Source organism: Sturnus vulgaris, chromosome 11 (genome assembly GCF_052056855.1).
Source record: "Sturnus vulgaris isolate bStuVul1 chromosome 11, bStuVul1.hap1, whole genome shotgun sequence".
Classification (NCBI taxonomy): Eukaryota; Metazoa; Chordata; class Aves; order Passeriformes; family Sturnidae; genus Sturnus; species Sturnus vulgaris.
In genome coordinates this window covers 8325448-8344429 of record NC_142253.1, presented here as the reverse complement: position 1 = coordinate 8344429, position 18982 = coordinate 8325448, and the positions used below count along the sequence as shown (strand labels likewise).

The 18982-nt window shown below is 47.2% G+C and overlaps 1 long non-coding RNA gene across 4 annotated transcripts in view; it reads left to right on the top strand.

Annotated features, from left to right (window-relative positions):
- The window catches only part of LOC106851190 (uncharacterized), a 61937-nt gene that overhangs the window by 11621 nt on the left and 31334 nt on the right, over positions 1-18982 (top strand). The window contains exon 1 of one of the 4 annotated variants that reach the window (XR_015806017.1): positions 6971-7135. The exons of the other annotated variants lie outside the window; for them this stretch is intronic. This is a non-coding gene — a long non-coding RNA (uncharacterized LOC106851190). Of the gene's footprint in view, positions 1-6970; positions 7136-18982 lie in introns of those variants that run through there. 4 annotated transcript variants of the gene reach the window in all.

Here is an 18982-nt window from a genome sequence, read left to right as displayed (position 1 = left end):
ATTAGAGTGCTCTTGCTGTGTGATCTTGGCCCTCTTGCCCTTTCTGTTCCTTAATTAATTTCCTCTATCATTTATGTATTAATAAAAACAAATTACCTGCTTCATGGGAGGTGAGAGGTTTTATTCATTTATGTTTGCAAATAGTGTTGAGATCCAAGGAAGGAAGGAAGGAAGAGGCTGCAGAAGTGAGACAGCTGTATTTAGTGCATGAATGATAGATGACAAGGTTTCATTCCTTGGCAGTCTGGTAATTTGACAGAGCAGTCAGTCTTTTTCCTTTCTACTGTTTGACTTTCTTTTTCTGACATTGTTTAACTTTATTTTTCTGACAGTGTCCTATAAGGCACTATTTTTGCCTCGAGTCTGATAGGTAAATGAGTGGATGTATGGACACTTTGGGTTGATCACTACCTTTGTTTCAGCCTTCTTTCTTTCATGATCATTTATGGAGAAGGGCACTGTCCAGTGACTGTGGAGTCATCTGCCAGCAGATCATGTATTTGCAAATAGAGTTGGGATTAAAGATTGTTTCCATTGTTGTCCCATTTTCATGGAATAAACACAGACGTATCTCCTGTAACAATACTCTGTTTTTTGCTATTACCAATAGGGTAGCAGCTGTAGAGGTTCTCCTGCATGGGACAGAGGTGCACAGACAGGACAGTTCCAACTAGATATGGAGAACTGGTTCTTGTCTACCGACACAAATTGCTCTACAACTCAGATTTTTAACTTCTTCCTCTGAAAATGAACTGGATCAAGCTCTTACAGTCTATATGCAACCTGCACTAGCTCTGGCCAGATGCTGCCTGTGACAGTTTTGCTGTTGGAATTCAGCAAAGGCTGATGCATGTCCATGAAAGAGGGAAATGTGCTATCAATGGGTGCTCCTGATATCTTTAGTCCTGGTGAGTAATGCAAACTAACACAATATTTTTTCCTATCTGTGCAAACCAGTCTCAGGATGGAAGCAACATGAAAAGCCAGTATCTCTTCTCTTGTAATGTCTAATAGCAACATCTAATTCTGGATTTTCAAAGCTCTTGCCTTAAGGAGATGCTGTGATATGGAGCATGTTTGTGCCCAGGCAGTGCCGCCAGAGCAGCTCAGTGCAATTCCGTATGCAGAGAGCTCCTGAGCTGGGCTCCCCTTGGAGTTCCTCAGCAGGCACTAAGGATGTGTCATTCTTTGAGTTATCTCTTGCTTTTAACTCGGCTTTCCTCCATGAAAGCTGTTTTGGTCTTGATTCCAAAACACTACACAGAATGCTGCATTTCACAGTGCTTTGCTACAGAGTTTTGCCAGGGGAGTGGTGGGGAGGGCGAGGAGATGAGAGCTGCCTTTGGGGCTGTGCCTGCCTTCACCCCTCAAGTGTGTCCTGCCTTTTTCATCGGTGGTTTCTTCTGTGCCACTCCCAGGTTTGCTACTCCTAGGGATTTTAAGAAATGGCCACTGCCCTCTTGGACTGAGCTGTGTGGGAGAGGAAGCTAAAGTTGCTCTTAAGTGTTTGCAGTTTGCCCCTTAAATCTCTCATTGGAGGATGCTGCTTGCACCATCTCCAGTCCTGCATTGACCTCAAGTGTCTTGTCACCTTTCCCCTCCTGGATGTTCAGGCTTTATGTTTCTTTTGTGCTTGTGACTGAGGTTCACCCCGGGGCAGGAACCTTTATGGGGCAGGGAGAAATGGAACTCTGATTTGCAGTGTGAGAGGACTCCCAATCCTCCCACAGCAGCTTCTCCTCATTTTTGGGGAAGATTTCCCAAAATCAGGGTGATCTCTCAGCTGCTGGCATTGAAACTCTCCTGGAGACCCTGGTTGAGGTGCAGCCCAGCTCCCCAAAGGCAGCAGGAGTCCTGCACTCCCCTGCCAAGCTCTCAGGGCCAGGACCCTGGGCAGCCCAAAGTGGTGGGCTCCTGTCACCCAGCTCTTCAGAGCTGAGTCCTGTTAGTGATGTGTGTAATGACCTCACCCTGCTGAGGCCACGGTGCTGCTCCAGAAATGCTGAGCTAATTGCATGAAAGGTGAAGCTCCAGTACAGCAATGACTGATTCAGCCTCAGGCCCTACACAGCAGAGAGCAGCTCTTAGAAACCAAAGACCAGGCATGTGATTGCAGACCCTTAATCCAGCTAAAATACCATGATGCCTGACCTCATTAGGAAAAAGTCACAAAACACATCTCCCTGGATTGTTCCTTGCTATGTCCAGTGAAACAGTGGGAGCTCAGCCAACCAACCAGGGATTCCTCCCTCTCCTGCAGAGTGCTGTGTATTCCTCTCTGCCTGCTAAACACTGGGAGATCCAGACTGAACTCCTATGAGCTCATGGGGAGGAAAACTTATAACTTACCAATTAATACAAAGACATAAAGTGATTGTGGCCACAATGCTAAAAGCTGATACTGGGTGTGTGGGATGAAGGAGAATAAGGCAAACAAGAAGGACACATACAGGGTCCTATCAGGGGCCAGGAGAATTTTTAGGGGTTAAATTCTAATATAATAGGGAAGTTAATACACTGCCAGTGGACAGCTGCAGGCTTTCAGCTCATAGTCTGGGACAGTCCTTGGCCCATTTCTCCCTCCCCTAGGAAACCTGGTGCACTTCAGAGCATAAATTTGGGTTTCACAGAGTGGGATGGACTTTGCAGATGGCAATGCCATGCCTTTGCTTTCAATGCCTATCCTCTTCCCTAGCACAGACAAGTCCCTGCTGCTAACACCAGACAGCTCTTACTCCAGCCTGACTGTTTGGGTGCTGAGGTCTCTTTGGATGCTGAAGTGTTTGAAATTCATGTGTAGGAAAGAGGGAGGAATGCTGGCATTTCCATGCGTGTAGCTTACAGTTCTTTACAGTGGTTTTCAGCAACCCATGAATCATGGATGAAATATTCCTACAAGGCAGCTTGGTCTCTACAGAGGTACCTTTGCACTGGAGGGAGCAGGGTGCTGAGCACCAGCACTGAGGTTTTTCTCTCTCAGTTCAGCACAGGGAGGGGGTCCTGGCGGTGCAGGGTAATCTTCCCTCTCACAGCTGCACTGCAGGCAGGGGATCGAGGGGACGAGGGATTTGGCTGGCATTTGTGGACTAAGGATGACAAATGCTTCCCTGTCAGCAGCACATCAGCACTTGCATCCAGCAGGACCCTGGAGCAGTTTGGTGCAAACCGGGCGAGCGCTGGCGGAGATTTGTCGTGGTCATTAGCGCAGCACGAGGCGTTGTGGCCACCAGCTCCTGCTGGGGTGTGACACTGTGGGGTGCTGCCTGCAGGGCCTGCAGAGCCCTCTGGGACACCCCCGGCAGCAGCTCCCATCTGCACTGCCTGCTGCATGTCAGCATGAGCCTGCTGGAGAGGCTGGGGGGAGGGCGGATGGCGGCACAGCAGGCAGTGACAGATCAGACACTGGAGAATGATTGATTTACTTATTTAGGGCTCTGTTCAGCAAAGATTTGGATCCGTGGGGCTTGGGCTTAATAAGAGTTGGGGAGATGAGGCTATTACAGCAGCAGAGGAAGCCATCAGTGCTTCAAGCGTTTCACAGCATGGCACTGAGGCATTTATTTAAGCTGCTGCACAGCAGTGGGGCCAGCCCTGCTGCCAGCAGGGAGCCTTTGTCCTGCCACCAGGTTCAGCCTCGGTGAGAGCTTCAGGTGCTGCATGGACAGAGGTCTGGGAAGTTCAGGTTTGGAGGCTCTGGTCTCAACCCAAGCCTTCCAGCAGCACTGCTGAGCAGATACAGACTCTCATTGCAGTGGCTTCTCAGTTATGCTCCAACTTTTGCTTTGCTGCAGTGCACTGAAGGAAGGAGAGTTGTGTCACAGACTTTATGAATGAGGAGAACCATCCTGAGAGTAGGTGGCCCTGGGGCCACTCTGCCAGTCACTCTAACCAATTTAGTAACTTGGGAGACCTTGTGAAATGGCTGTTAGCATGCCCCAACACTAACTTGGACAGAGAGACTCAAGCTGAGTCACCCTGCAAACCTCTGGTGTGATTTGTCCCAAACTCCTTGTCTAGGCTTTGCTGTGGACCTTCTGGATCTGAGTTCTTGTCTGTCCTGGTCCAATTTGGTAGCAATTACCAGGCCTAATCAAGGCTGACTCTTGGGCTCTGAGAGAGGGAGGTGTCCTGCTGAGGGAGCTGTGGAAGGGCCCGGGCAAACAGCCAAATGAAATCCCTGGGGAGCTGTCACTTCCTGGCAGCAGCGTTTGGCCTGGAGCATCAGCTTTGTCTCAAGCAAAAATACTATAAAGCACAGTCATAAAGCACAGAAATTTTTAGAAGGTCTTGAAAATCCTCCTGTTTAAAGCACTACCCAAGGAGAGCAGACACTCCTCCTTCCAGCTGACTTTCCTGCAAGGAAGTTGGAGCCATCTCCCTCCTCCTCCAGACAGGTCTTTGCCTGACAGCAGCAGCTTTGATGGGACTGCCTGGCTCTCCTGCATGTCTCTAGTCTGCCAGGACACCCTTCAGTTTAATTAGTTCCTCTGTGCCCTTTTACCACCAAATTTTCTCAGACTGTTTCTTGACTGCAGCTGCCAATCTGAATACTCACCTGGAAAACCAAACCAAACCAAACATCTATTAGAAGTAGCCAAGTTGTTATTACAGACAGATCAGGTGGTGAGTGCATCACCTGAGGGCTCAGCAGGAGGAAGAACTTTGCTACTTAAGAGAGGGATGCAGAACTTGGGGGATGAGCTGGAAGGCAGCTGTGGAAAAGAGACCTTCATCTAGAGGATGCTCTATCTACCTGTGAGAAGAGTCTGCAGCTCTGCCTAATCTGCTAATATCCCCCTCATTGGGTGGGTAGAAGAGTAGAAAAATGAGTGGGAATAAATCAGAAAAGCTGGAAATGTAGGGTGTTATCTGTAAAGTGCAGGTGGAAGAAATGTGTTCTCTCTTAAAGACTTCCCACAGATTTAATTCCCTTGTGTCTTTTCTTTTAATGTCAGTGCTTAAAAATAGGACTGAAGAAGGAATATAACATTTTTGCTAGTGTTAAGCTGGCAGCTAGTTAGTGCTGGCTACTTATTGTATAGGCCAAATTGCTCAGATGAGACCTGCTTTATGGACGTGCAAAATGGCTGCTGCTCTCAGGAAGCAGGAAAATTGAGAATCTTTTATCTTTTTTACTTCTTAGGCGGCACAGTGACCTGCAATTCCTTAGCTTAGAGTAATGAGTCTCTTGTATCTGTGCTTACCCACCAGATAACAGCAGGTCAGTTGGGCTCCTGGTAGAGTTGGGGAGGCTTAAATAAGGACAAGCAATTCCTCTAATGATCTCTGCTGCCCTCCTAGGGGAGGCTCACCTAGGATAATGCTGTCCCCTGCTGAGTGACCGCTATCATCCTTTATTTCCAAATCTGCTTCTTGCACTTCTGTGGTTAAGAAGGATTTAAGACCATTAACAAAAGGCAATGTGCTGTCTGGGAGAGGTTTGGCCCTGTGATATGCTTCCTTCTCAGTGCTGGTTGGAGCTCTGTGCTCCTGCAATACCTAAACACACGTCTGAGAACCTCTGTGGGAAAGGACTGTGCTTTTGGCAGCTGTTTGGTTTAGTTGCCTGCTGGAGCAGAGTCTGCTCTTCACTTCCGAGGTGCTGGGCTGTGCTGGCTGGAACCTGAACATGCTGCTGCATCTGATTTTAAGTTCAAAAGTTACTAGTTTGGGGGAGTGGTGTGAGTGACTGGGTGGTTTTGTGATGGACAAAGGGAGCAGGAGAGCAGCTGGGGTCCAGCAGTGGATGTGCAGCAAGGCCAACCTGGGCTCAGATTCACTGGCTGAGCTGAGTGAGTTAAAGTCAGGGAAACTGGTGACAGGAGGTCAGGTGGAGAAAATGGGGACACTGTGTCTCTCAGGGGCTTCCACCCCTTCCTCCACCAGTGGATGTATTGGGTAGACTGTTTCTTCCAAGCTGGTACCTTCCTTTGTGTGATGAGGAACACTGGACTGAACTGTCCCCTGTGCAGGTGTGTTCTCTGCAGTGACTGGAGCTGGGTGACCCAAGGAGAGAGGTAACAGGAGTAAAGCCTTGATAGGAGGGCAGGGCTTCCCTGCAAGGACATACAGCCCCCTCCTGTCAAAATCTTTGCAGAATTAGTTTGATTTTCATTTAAAATGCACTTAAAAAGATCAGTGTGGCAAGATGGGATTCCTCTTTTCACCTACCTGCAAACCAGCTCTTCCTATCACATCCTGCTCCTTTCCCATAGCCAGCATGTCAGCACAGATATACTGCAGAGCACAAATCCCAGTGCCTGTGAGAGAGGCAGACAGAGCTTGTCTACACAGCCCCTGCTCCTCAGGCCAGTTCTGGGCCAGCCAGGCAGCTCTTGTCACTGGTGACATCAGAGGATGCCTTTGCCTCCTGCAGGCCAGGCACTGGCACCACCCCATTGGCACAAGCAGTTGCTGGCACTGCCAGTTCAGGGGTGCATAAAGGACATTTGTGGTGCCTCAAGAAAATATATCCCTCTTTCTGAAAACTATATGAGATGGAGCAGCACCTTCTGTTTGTGTTGCCTCCTGCCAGGCTTTTTAGCATTATTTATTAGCAGCTGGAGAGGAGCTCACGAGCCAGCAGCACCTTCCCTTTGAGCCCTGGTCCGTGCTGTCCCCCCCCATGGCAGGCTGCCCACTTGCCAAGTGTGTTTGCCTTGCTGTTCAGCTGTTTTAAGACCCCGCTCACCAGCTAGGATTTGGAGAGATTAATAATGTCTCTTTTCTGGACAATGTCCTTGACAAGCCAGAAATCCACCCATTTGCTGTTTTGAGCAATTAAAATGATGACATGGACATCCACCCCCATGCAACCAGTTGGCAAAAGTGCTCTGTGATGGAACTCCAGTGCTCAGTGAGTGAATTTGTGTAGCTTGGCACAGAACAGCCCTGCTGACTTGCCCAGCCCACACTGCTTTGTTACTCAAACACAAACATCCAAACCCAGCACTGGCACTGCCAAGGCCAGCTGCTGCTGCTGGGTAATAAACCACCACGTTGGGGTTTGCTGCTCTCCTTGGGCAGCCAGGAACCTTGATGGATGGCAGGGCTGATTTATTGATTGCCCTTCAGATCACAAACTGGATGGCACCACAGGGAGCTGGTAAGGGAGGAAAACCATTCTAAATACACTGTAAGTACCCCTTTGAAGGATTGGTGAGAGGGAAATGTAATGTGTGTTTACGGCATGCACAGAAAAGCAAAAGCTGGTAAACTTGCTTGGGTTCCCCTTCCACAGAAGAAATTCTGCTTCAGCAGAGATGGGGAAATACTTGCTCTAATGAATGTTGCTTTATTGTTGGGGTCTTATAGCAGAGAAGAATCTATATTCTTACACAGAAGTTTTGGGAAAATTGGCAAGTGTGAGAAAACAATAAACAAAAAAGGAGGATGAGGAGTTGGAGTTGGCAGAAGTGGAAACCTTTCCTGTCGGCTACTTCTTCCCTCAGGGCTAGTTTGCAAAAGGCATGAAGTGAATGCTCTGCTCTTATTTCCTGCATAGCTGGGAGGGATTCACCAAGCCAAATGGCTGAAAGTGTCCAGCAGGGACAGGTTCCCCTCTCTGTGGCAGCCACAGCACCGTGAAGCATCCCCCTGAGTCACTGTGCCACACAATCCCATCCTCAGCAGCTGGTCTGGTAGGTGTGAGAGAGCAGAGTGGGTTGTGATCCCATTTATCACTTTGTTGAGTGTTTGGAACTTCACTCCAAGGTTTTGTGTGGCTCTGGTGTACTTTCAAAATGCCTGGGAGAGCGGCTGAGACACTGATGCACAGATGTGCAATGAAAGTATAAAAGCCTGGGCTATTGTTTTAGAAACGTGTGCTGTTCCCTTGGTTTGCCAAACTCTTACAATTATCCTAACACCTGCAGCCTTCCTGCAATCCAATCCTGGATGCTTTTTTCCTGCTTGCTCAGCTCGTTTCTAGCTGCCTGTCACCTGGGAGATGCCCTCTGCAGCACCGCGGTTATCGCTCCTGGAGCAGCTCCTGGGAGCTGGGTGGGCAGCAGGTGGGGAGCTGGGATTGCTCCCTGCTTCCCTGGGGCATTTTGTGATCCTGGATGAAGGACACAAGGAACAGGCAAAGCCAGGGATTAGTGTAGAAATCTTGAATTTTAGGAAAGCCTAATATCTTTGTAGTGACTCAACTCCTTGTAGAATTGTGAGTGAAATATTAGGAAGTTTAAGGAAACGAGAAAGATGCTGAAATTTTGCAGTGTAAGGCGCTAGTGTTGGAAAGGCAATAAACTCATCTACAAAGCCTGTTTTGTTTTATGTGATATCACCATCTGCTTGCTTCCCCTTTGTGTTTGTCCACCCGATGCATTCAGTCAGAAATACGAGCAGCTTGGACAGGGGATGTTTTCCTTTGTGCTTGCAAAGCCTGGAGATCTTGGGCTTTGACATCCAAAAGAGCCTGGGTGATCTGGTGGAGATAAAGCTGACCCTGAACTGAAAGATTATCCCTGACCTCAGCAGCCTCAGACCTTTGCCATGCTGTGACTTTTAAGACAGGGATAAAATCTCCCAGGATTTTCTGGGAGACCTCTTGGCCCACCCACACATGGTTGTGTCTCCTGGGCCATCCACCTGGAAGCAGCTGCCCCCAGGCCATCCTGTGTTCCAAGATGTGCTTTCAGGACATCTTGGCAGCTTGAACACAAGGGCTGTGCTGTCCCCACAGGGCTGGAATGCTCTGGTGAGGACATGGCCACTTCCCTGCTAGAGCCACCAGTTCAGCCCTGCTTGAGGGAGCTGGCCTTGAGAGATCCCCACTCAGGTTTAGACCACCAACCCTTTTGCAAATGAGAGGGCTCTGTTTTTGTTATCCAATCCTTCTTTGTGGAACATGAGCGATTTCTTATGCACACAGAGGTTTGTGATGCCAGTGCGCATTATCCACCCTACTTTGTTACAAATGAATCATAAAATAAACTTAATGTAACAAAGCACACAAAAGTAGAGGGGTATTTGGATTGGCTTGGCTTGGTTTGATGTTTTCTTTCCTTTTTTCTTTCTTCTTTTTAACAATTTTTTTCAGTTTGGCAAGTACTCTAAGGTTTTTATCCAGCTTTGTTCCCTTCATGTTGTCCCTTTAGTTTTACACAGATCACTCCAAAGTACAGGAGAATCACATAAAACAAGAAACAGACAATGCTGAGGTGAAAACAGACCAAGTATATCACGGTGTATTTTTCCAACCAACGTCTTTTGTACCCATTTGACAAAGAAATTTAATTTCTACAGTTGTGCGTGTTATTTTCAGGCATTTCTCCTCTGCAGAATGCTTTGTTTTGACCGAAGAATATGGCCATGCAACACTTGGGCCCCCAGCTAGGGAAGGCCCTGGCATGGGAGGCTCTCCTAGGGCACACCCAGAGCCTTTGATGCCTTCTGGTGGGCTCAAACTTATATTTTTCTTGTTGAGAAGCCTCTCAAGGGGGCACAAGAGGGGAGTGTCTTGCTGGGTGAAGAGAAGCACAAATAAAAGCCACAAGAAAAAGGAATGGAGAGTTGTTTTCAGGTCAGGTCTGCACTAGACAAAATATTTGTGTTCCCTTGAAAATCAAAAGCTCACTGGAATCAGTCCTCTGGCAGTAGAGAGCCTGCTTTGGAGAGGCTTTCTTTCAGGTTACCTCAGCAGAACAAATATACTCAGGGCATATCTCACTCCATGGCCCAGGTAACAAGCCAATAAAACCAATCAGCCCATTTCCAGGTGGCTTTTGATGCCTTTTAGCAGCAACCTGCCTGCCAGGAGCATCCCTGCTGCCCTGCTGAGAGCTGAAGTGCTGGCTGCCTGGTGCAGTACTGTGGAGTGTCTGTCCTCTGGGCAGTGCAAGGGCTTGCAATCATGCAGTAATTCAGTTTGGCAGGAGTGCCAAGGGCTCCCAGCTTGCTTGAGGCTTCAGGAGGTTCTTAGTCCCAATCCTAAGCACTTGGAATCCTGTGTGTCGGAGGCCAAGCTCACTGCCCTCGAAATGGGTGCCAAAGCCAGCGTTGATTTCAGAGGACAAGTGTGGTTATGTTTGCTGCTGGCTTGGATCCATCTGGGATCAGGTGATAAAGCCTGGCTCCAGTGTGTCCTAGGTGGCTACTTTGCAGGCAGAGCATTAGTCTGGTGAAGCTAAACCTTGAGGGTCAAACCCTCAGCAGACAGGAACAGATGCAGTTGTTAGTACTTCTGGAAAAGCTGGGCCATTAATTATGGATGGAGCGTGTGTGCTTCCTACTTCCAGGGGACAGGGAGCATAAGGGGGTCTGCCTTTGTACAAGATGTGTGCAGGCCCATGTGAAATACAGCCATAGCTAAATGGCAATGCTCAGGATCTGGTTTTTGGCTGTCTTCCTGCATTTCTGTTTGCAGATGTGAGGGGTTTTTTGTGTGGTTTTCTTATTTTTTTAAATTAGAAAAGAATTCCGAAAGAACAAAGAGCCTGAGAGCTCTCTGTGTAAGATATGAAAGCTCTCCTAATCAGAAAGGAGGGGAGAATAATTTAGAAGCCAGCCAAATAAAACTCAGGTGCCTATTACAAAGCAAACAACCTTCCAGTGACAGTCAGAGTGGTCTCTTGCTAGCTGCAGAGAGAACAGCATCTGTGTAAACCTTCCAGCACAGACATCTGAGAGTCACTTTTGTCGACATTGACCTAATGATGCAGGCCATTTGATTTGTTATAATTATAATGGGACTTTGATTAGTCCTTCTCAGTGCATCACAGTGAAGTCATGAGACTTGTGGACAGCGTACAATGGTCCTTGGCTGCAATACTGTGACTATTGGATGGCTAATTGCACCCTAATACCACCCATTTAGAGTTGCTACAGAAAATTAAAGCCTGGGTAATCAGTGAAATAAGCCTTTTATGTACTCAGAGCAATGTAATGTTTGTTTTTTGTTATTAACTTACAAGAAATATACCAAAATACATGGAAAATGCAAATTGTTTTATTGCCCAGGCAGTTGTTTGACAACTTGTGGAGCAGCACTGAGGTCACACAGTCCTGTTGTGAGTGGATGGGCAGTGGCAGAGAGCAAGAGCCAATTCAACAGGTGCCTGTGGCCACTGGAGAGTGATGCAGGGCAAAGCCCAGCTCGTGGAGAGGCTGCTGGAGCCCAGCAGGCTGAGTGTGCCCTGAGGAGGTGCCTGTGCTGCCCTGCAGGATCCAGCACAGAGTGGGGGCTCATCGGTGGCATCTGAGTTCAGCTGGGGCTCACGGGCTGTGGTGCACGCTGTGAATTGACTGTCAGGGGGCCTTGGGATTTTCCAGCTGCTTTTGTGGAGATGGGAATGTGCCAGGCAGCCTCATTAACTGGGGATTAAGCAGGAAGTTACTTTTCCAGAGCTTGGTGTTTGTGGTTCTTTTGCCCCTTGTTTGGATGAGTCTGTGTGTAATAGATCTCTTAGGCAAAGGGGGATGTTGTGCCTGTCCCTGTTTGTGTGTATGTGATATGCTCCTTTCTCTTTTGTTAGTTTGGGTTTTTAAATTATTTTACTTAGTATTTGATGTGTTTGTATAATTTTATAATCAGAAGTGTCTAGAGTATTAATTACTAGAAAACCACATGAGAAAATTGGGATTTTGTCCCAACATTCTTATGCTAATGTAGCAAAGATAATAATATTTAAACATCAGTAACTCTAAAACACATTTAAATTGAGACTATTGAAATTCACTTCCTATTTGTGCCAAGGGCCCCAAAATATGTCTTTTCTAAAATACAAGAAGTAACATAAAAGCCTAAGGCTTCTAAAAATTCATCTCTTGAAAAATAATCTGGATTTCAGCTGGAAGTTGCTAGAGATGCAGTGAACCTTCTAGCAATGAGATAAGCAACCCTGAAAATTAGGTTTATACTTGTATCAACAGATTTGCTGTAGAAGTTCAACTTCGTTATCATGGCAACATTTTACAAGTTAAGTGGTGGAGCTGTACAGAGAAGCTGAGGCTGTGCAGTCCCCCAGGTGAGCTGGAAGTGGCTGGTGAGCACCCAGGATGTGGAAAGGCCAGCCCAGCATGCCAGGCTGTGCTTTGGGTAGTTCAGAGCCCTCGGTGGGAATGGCAGCACTGGGACATGGGGCCATGCTCAGCCTCCATCCCTGAGCAGCTCTTCTGCTCTTCTCGGGCAGCAAAGGGGCAGAGAGAGGACACAGCCCTGCTCTGTAGGGCTCCAGGGACATCTGATGACATGCAGAAGGAGCCCCCAAGAGCCCACACCTGCAATTTTTCCTGCAAGACTTCCCCTTGCCCCTCCAGTCTTCAAAACCCAGATGCCCAGGTGGAGTTCAGATGTCCCACAGAGGTCCCATCTGAAGAGCTGAAGTGACAGAGAATCTGTCTCATCCTCAGGTAAATTGTTCCACTGATTAATTAATTACTTTAATTATTCTGGACCAAGAACACTTTTATTTCTCTGTAGAAATGCCTTTGGTTTTCAGCCACTGGATCTCAAGATGCCTTTGTCTGCCAGATTAAAGAGCCTCTTCTTATTACTCCTCTCTCTGTGAAGGTTTTTGCTGACCACTCTCGAGTCACCTCTTAGCCTTCCCAGGGACAGATTAAATGGATTGAATATCTGTAGTTCTCCACTGTAAGGGAGGTTTATCAGTCTCCCATTCTTCTTGCTTTTGCCTGCAGAAACCCCTCCAATTTGTTCTTGTCCTCTTTTCCAGCTGGGTGCAGCAGGGGCTTGTGCAGCCTTTCATGTCTTCTACCACAGCTGAAGAGCTTCTGGCCATCCACTGAGCCTTGCCCTGCTCTGGGCAGAACAGGGCTGAGCTTGTCCTCAGCTGCTGCTGTGTCCAAAGGGAAGCTGAGCCCTTAATCCCTCTCTGGTGTCTGCAAGGAAAGGGGATGGGCAGCATGGAGAGGCCATTCCTGAGCTGGGTTTAAGTCTGCCATGGCCACGGGGTTTTTCTGCCTTTAACTCGGCATCTGCCCTGGCTCTGCAAGAAGAAAAGGGAACTCCTGAGACAGGCAGGTGTGCTGGGGAGGAGGGACAGGGGAGCTGGGGAGCTTGGCTGTGTTTAGAGTCTGCTCACACACAAGTTCAGCAGCTCCAAGTGAGTGTAATTGCAGAGACAAAGTAGGAGCAGCCTGAAAATCACAGGGATGGCAAAACATCCTGCCGAGGAGAAAAGGGCCTTTCCGAGGTCCTGATCCAGTGTCCGTGTGTGCTGTGCTGCTGTGTGATGTGTGAGCACTCAGCCACTCTGCTGCCAGTTAGAAATGAGAAATTTCAAGGGCTATTGAGCACTCTCTGAATTTTCACAGTGGCTCAGCGCAAAGTTATTTAGCACAGGTGTTTTGGTAATTGTGATGCATTGGGAAAATTCACAGTGCTCAATGGCCCTCAAACTTCCACCTGCTTGGTGTGGTGGTTAAGTATTAGTGCAGTGGATTATAGGATAAAATATGCAGGAGATACTTGCTGGCTGCAGGACTTTTTCTAGCACTGGTTGTACTTTTTCTACAAGGGGTTTGTTTATCTGATATGTGTTAGAGGACAGAAAGTTTGCTTCCGTGGCTCTAAAAGTTGAATGTTTTACACCTGATGGATCTACACATCCTCAAAACCCAGGTGAGAGCTCTGGGGAGAGGAAAGGGATCTCTGGCCTCATCCCTGGCTGTGCTCAGCAGCACCTCTGGAAATCCACTCTGGGGCTGCAGCACTTCTGAAAACACACGACCAGGAGGGCTGGGGAAGGGGAGAGGGAACAAGAGGGGCCTCTGCCCACACTTTTCTAAATGTGTGCTGCTGTAGAGGGGCTACAAGCCCTGCATGAGTTCTCTTTTAATTGTCACTTTCCAGGTCACCTCTGTGCTAGGAGGGGCCCTTTGGGAAGGATGCTCTATCTGTCCTCTCATGCACAAATGAATTGATGAGGCATTTTTGCAAGGATGTGATATGGCCAAATACAAAGGATCAGAAAAAAACCTTAATTTTACTTCAATCAGGCAAACACAAATGCTGAAACGATCACACAGGCCATTATTACAAAGTAATTAAATACAGAAAATACTGTTTTCTGCTGTCTCCTAAACTGAATTTTGGACTGATCCTGCAAGCTTTGCTGGTTTTGCTGTGCCATGGATGGGCAGCTAAACCAAAATGACCTGTGACAATGTGGGATGGCTGAGACTGTTGGCTGCTACCATTTGCACTGCAAACTGATTTTTCAAACTGATGGATATTAGCTATTTGATTCCCCTCCTCCCCCAGCTCTCCTCTCATATAAACACTGAGCTGACTGGCTTTGCTGCTCCCAATTCTCTCCATATATTCACCCCAAGCTCAGTTATCATGGGAATGTGTCTGCATACAACCATTCAATTGAAGCTTTCAAACTCTTGCCACCTGCAAGACTTTCCAGAAGATGAAAAGCTGGTGTGCAACTGGAGAGTCCAGACATGAAATGCAAGTAGGCTTAATGGATGGATTTTATTTTGAGCTCATTGAAATATTGCAAAATTCCTATTTCTGACAAGGTTTCAAATGGAAGTCGCTTCCCTACTTTCCCCTCAGTCCCCTCTCCCACCATGGTTTTTACTGTTATTAACATGTAAATTAAGCTCATTTATATAAAGTAACATCTTGACAGGTTGACAAGTGTTGCACGTGGCACGAGTTTGGACTGAGAGGCGTTTCTGTTTCCACAACTGCTATTATTCCCTGGAATTGAAACATGGCTATTTGCAGTGTTGCCTTTTTCTCAACCTGGAAATGAAACTCGAGATCAGTTTGGTCCACAAAATCCCCCCACCCAGGGGTAAGTGCCTCTTTATAGGCTTTAGGAAACTAGCATAATTATAAAAAGCACCAATTAGGAGGACAAATGGTGATGCAATTGCCCCCCCCCCAGCTCAACCTCCTTCTCTGGAGCCCCCCTCAGCACTAGCTGTACTTTGTCCATGAAAATGAATCTCAGAGAGTTGTTCTTGTCCTTGTGTCCCAGGAAGAACCAAGATAAGATAAGGGCATTGTGCCTCCTGAGGCTTGGAGCTCTGGAATTTGTCTTTCTGCCTAGGGAAAGGCCATGGACAAGTACTAAGAATATTAGCCACTAATACAATAGGCTGCAGAGCTACAAATACACGTGTGAAGAATACAGAGAACATTAAAAAAAAGGCAAAACCCAAACAGCATCAGCAGCAGTGATTGGGATGCTTATGCTGCATTTCAGCCCCAGTTGGCACTGAGCAGCTGGGGGAGCCAGCAGTGTCTGTGCAGGGTCACTCCAGCTCCTATAAAAGCCAGCAGAAGATCTGCTCAGCTGCTGCTGCTGGAATCATGTTTGGACCTGTGTGTTGCATAGCAACCTTAAATTATTAGAAGAACCCTCAAAAGGCTATTAATGCTACTTATGCATAAATACACTCTGTCTTAATCCCATTTATGAATTGTTTTTATGCTGTTTCTCAGCCAAGTAAAGGCTTTCATCTTCCTCAGCAATGAAAATCTGTTTCCAGAAGGCTGGTGGCTCCTGCTCAGTGGCCCAGCAGCTGTACCTGATCTTTTCTAGGGCAAACTCCTTGGGTTTCATTATAAGCAGGACTTTAAATTGTGGCTAATTCCTCACTGCTGACCAGCTTTATCTCCCACTAGTGAAATGGGCTGCCTGGCAAGCATTAGCAGAGGTTGTGTTTCAGGTGTGGGGGTTTGCTTTGTGAATCCTCATTCCCAGATAGAAAGCACTTACAGCTTGTCTGTCTTCACTTCTTCCGAGAAAAATCATCCCTCAAAACAAGGGATGTATTTTGCCTTTTTCTCCCACACTTTGAAAACTGTCAGTACTAATTTAATTAGTTGATGCATAATCACAGGTTATAATTTCCAAGTCTAATGTATTATAATATTGTTTGTACTGATTCGATGATTAAAGGCCTTGACAGAGACTTTGTTTCTTTTCAAAAAGAAAAGGTATTTATGAACTTTAAAAAAACCAAAACAAAACAAAGACTTTGTTGTTAGGGAAATGAGACATACCAGATTAGGGAGGTTTATTTTACCTGAACAGGTATTTATGGTTATTTTCTGTATTCTTGCTGTCATTTTTATTGTCTGCAGAGCCCTTGACTTGCTCTGCAAGATGAATTCTTGCCAGGCCCAGCTCTGTAATGTTCCCATGTTCATGTCCACCTCTTGTGCTTCCTGGGAGCCCCATCCATGCCCAGGAGGGCTCTCCTGGCTCTGTGCTGCCCGTGGGGTCTCCCAGAGCTTCTGCAGCAGGACCCTGTTTTGCACAGGGCTGATTCTCCCCATGCACTGGTCCAGCTGTGGGTTCCCAGGATGCTCACAGGGGGACTGTGGGACACAGCACCAGTGGGTCAGCCTGTGCCTGGATGTAAATCAGGGTGTCCAGGGGAACAAGGCTCCGTTTGGAAGCTGAGGGAGCCCCCTGATGATGCAGGAAGTGTTGGGGGTGTGACACTGCCTGGCAGAGAGGTGCTGTCATGCCTGAGCTGATGGCTCTTCTCCAGCTGCCCTTCTTAGGATCCACGGAGCCCCCACCAGCATTTTACCAAAGCCCACTTCATTTCTCCGATCTCCTAGCAAGAAGGAACATCTCCACTTTGCATCAGAGTTGGACTGAAGATCCAGCCAGGTGGAATGAGAGTGAGCAGGACAGGTCAGGAGGTCTCTGCTCTGAGCAGGATACTGTGCAAACCCTTCTGTTTTGGGGGGATCTGCTTTATTTTCAATATGGTGTCATCAAAGAGATATCCATGGCTGCAGGCTGTGTATCTGTCCCCTGAAAAAGCAATATATAACCTTCCTGCTGGAGCCTTCTCTGTCAGTTTTCTGCTGCTGGGTGAATGACCGTGTGTGTCTATCTTCAATTCCATAGTCTGTTATTTAAATTACAAAGCTCATTCTTTGCATCAGCATATGCACAGCAAGTTAGCAATCTATGCATAAAGTCCCAGCAGGCAGTGATTGTCTCCTAAGGAATGCAGAAGGAAAGGCAGCCCACTGGATTGACAGAAATATCACTGAATTCAGATTTGCTCCTGGAACAATTTGGTTTTCTTTCGAAGAAAGTTGGCATTAACACGGTTGTGACTGAGCACAGGTGAGCACAGTGTTGAAAATTAGGCTGCCAACACAATTACAATGTGGTGTAAAAAACCCCCAGTGTTATCAGCTTGTTTATGACCTGAGTAAAAACAAACCCCAGACCTGAAAAATTATGCTAATTCTGCTTTGATTTACAGCAATGATAACCAGCAATGTGCTGCTAGAGCTGCCTGATGCGTGTGCCCAAGGAACCTGCATGGATCTCATGGGGCTTTCTGCAATGTTTTTCCTTAATGGTTCATTAAGATTTGGGTTCTGGTTATCATAACTCCCACTTTGGGTATCTCCTCCAGCCATGGGTAGTGTGAGCTCACTGCTTCATCTTTACTAGCAGGGAGAATGTGGGTGTGGAGAGCTGCAATCTATGAAATGGGGTATCAGTGATCCAGGTGAGCTGACAAAAAAATTGTTATTTTCTTTAATTACAAGCCATAGGAGGGTTGTTCTGTCCTTAGCTTGGGCAGTGGCCAGGCAGGGAGGCAGAGGAGACTTTCCTCAAAGCCTTGAGCTGCTCTGAGACCAGATCCCTGCTCCACCAACATGCCTGGGAGTGTGGTGGAGACACCAAGAGCACCTCCACTCCTCCAGAGGTGCTGAGTCACCTGGATCTTGGAGCTCTCTGTAGATAAAAAGGCTCTTTTCATATCAATCACTATTTACACTTAAAATTGTTAAAAATGAGTTACAATTCAAAACTAACTGAGCCCTCCCAGACCTTTGCTAGGTGTCCTCCCAACAGAGAGTTTTGAGGTCTGGCTGATGAAGCTGCCAGGGACTGAGGTGTGTGTACATCTCTGTCTGTACACACACGTGTGCTTGCATGGCAGGGAGATGCTCTGAAGGCCCTGAACTGTGCCTGGGTGCTCCAGGGAAGGCAGCCCAGGGCTCCTGCACAGGCTAGGCTGGGGGTCCAGCCAGTAAAATCACTCCAGCAGTGTCACCTCCTCAGGGCACCCCAGCAAGCCTCCCCTGCATTCTTTCCCATTGCTGAATTTGCAGCAATGCCCTGACCACAGTTCATGGTCCCTTGCCTCTGTGGGGCTCAGCTGTGTCTGCTCTTGCTCAAATAAATCAAATAAATGCTCCTGCCCTGGAGATCCCCCAGTGCCCCTGGATGGGGAGCACTGTCCCCTGGCCAGGCTGCTGCAGCAGAACCCACCCTCCACACCCTGGGGAGTTCTGAGCACGTGGAAAAGCCCCCCCCTTAACATGTTGTGAGTAATTTCAACCCCTGGAACCATTTCTGGATCCCTGGTAATGGTCTGTCTCCTTGCAGCAAAACGATTTGGGAAAGGCTGCCCTTCACTCTCAAGCTTTCAAATGACCTTTTTTTTTTCCTCTGACAGAAGGATAAAATAACAAAAATTAGTGTGCTAACTTTTATTGTTTGGGGGTTTATGATGCAGTATATATTGGCTGGTGTGAAATTTCCCCTTGCTGAGTATAGCTCGTGTGCTTTGCCAAGCAGTGTCTGAGCCATAGTGTTACAATGGCACAGCTTAATCTAACGAGTTTATGCACAAACAGTTATTATTTCTAAAGGAATACATGCTATTAAGTGCTATCAAACCTCTATAGATATTATTATAACATTGGATGAAAAGCATTAGAAAAGGCTGAACTCTCACCTGTGAAGAGGCACATAATGCAAATCTACAGAGCTGCATTTCTTCACCACCTTATTGACTCACAAACATGCAGCTTGTAGGAGTCCTTCAGGATACCCCCATTCACAACTCTGTTTTATTTCCAAACACCACTAAAGGAACAGTTTTTTCCCTCAAGGTAATTGCATAACTTCCTTCTGTTTCACACTAAAAAAGCACCATGCACGTCAGTGGACTACAGAGCATGTTTAGATATCTCTTACCCTTTGCTAATGATGTTCAGTAGATCAAT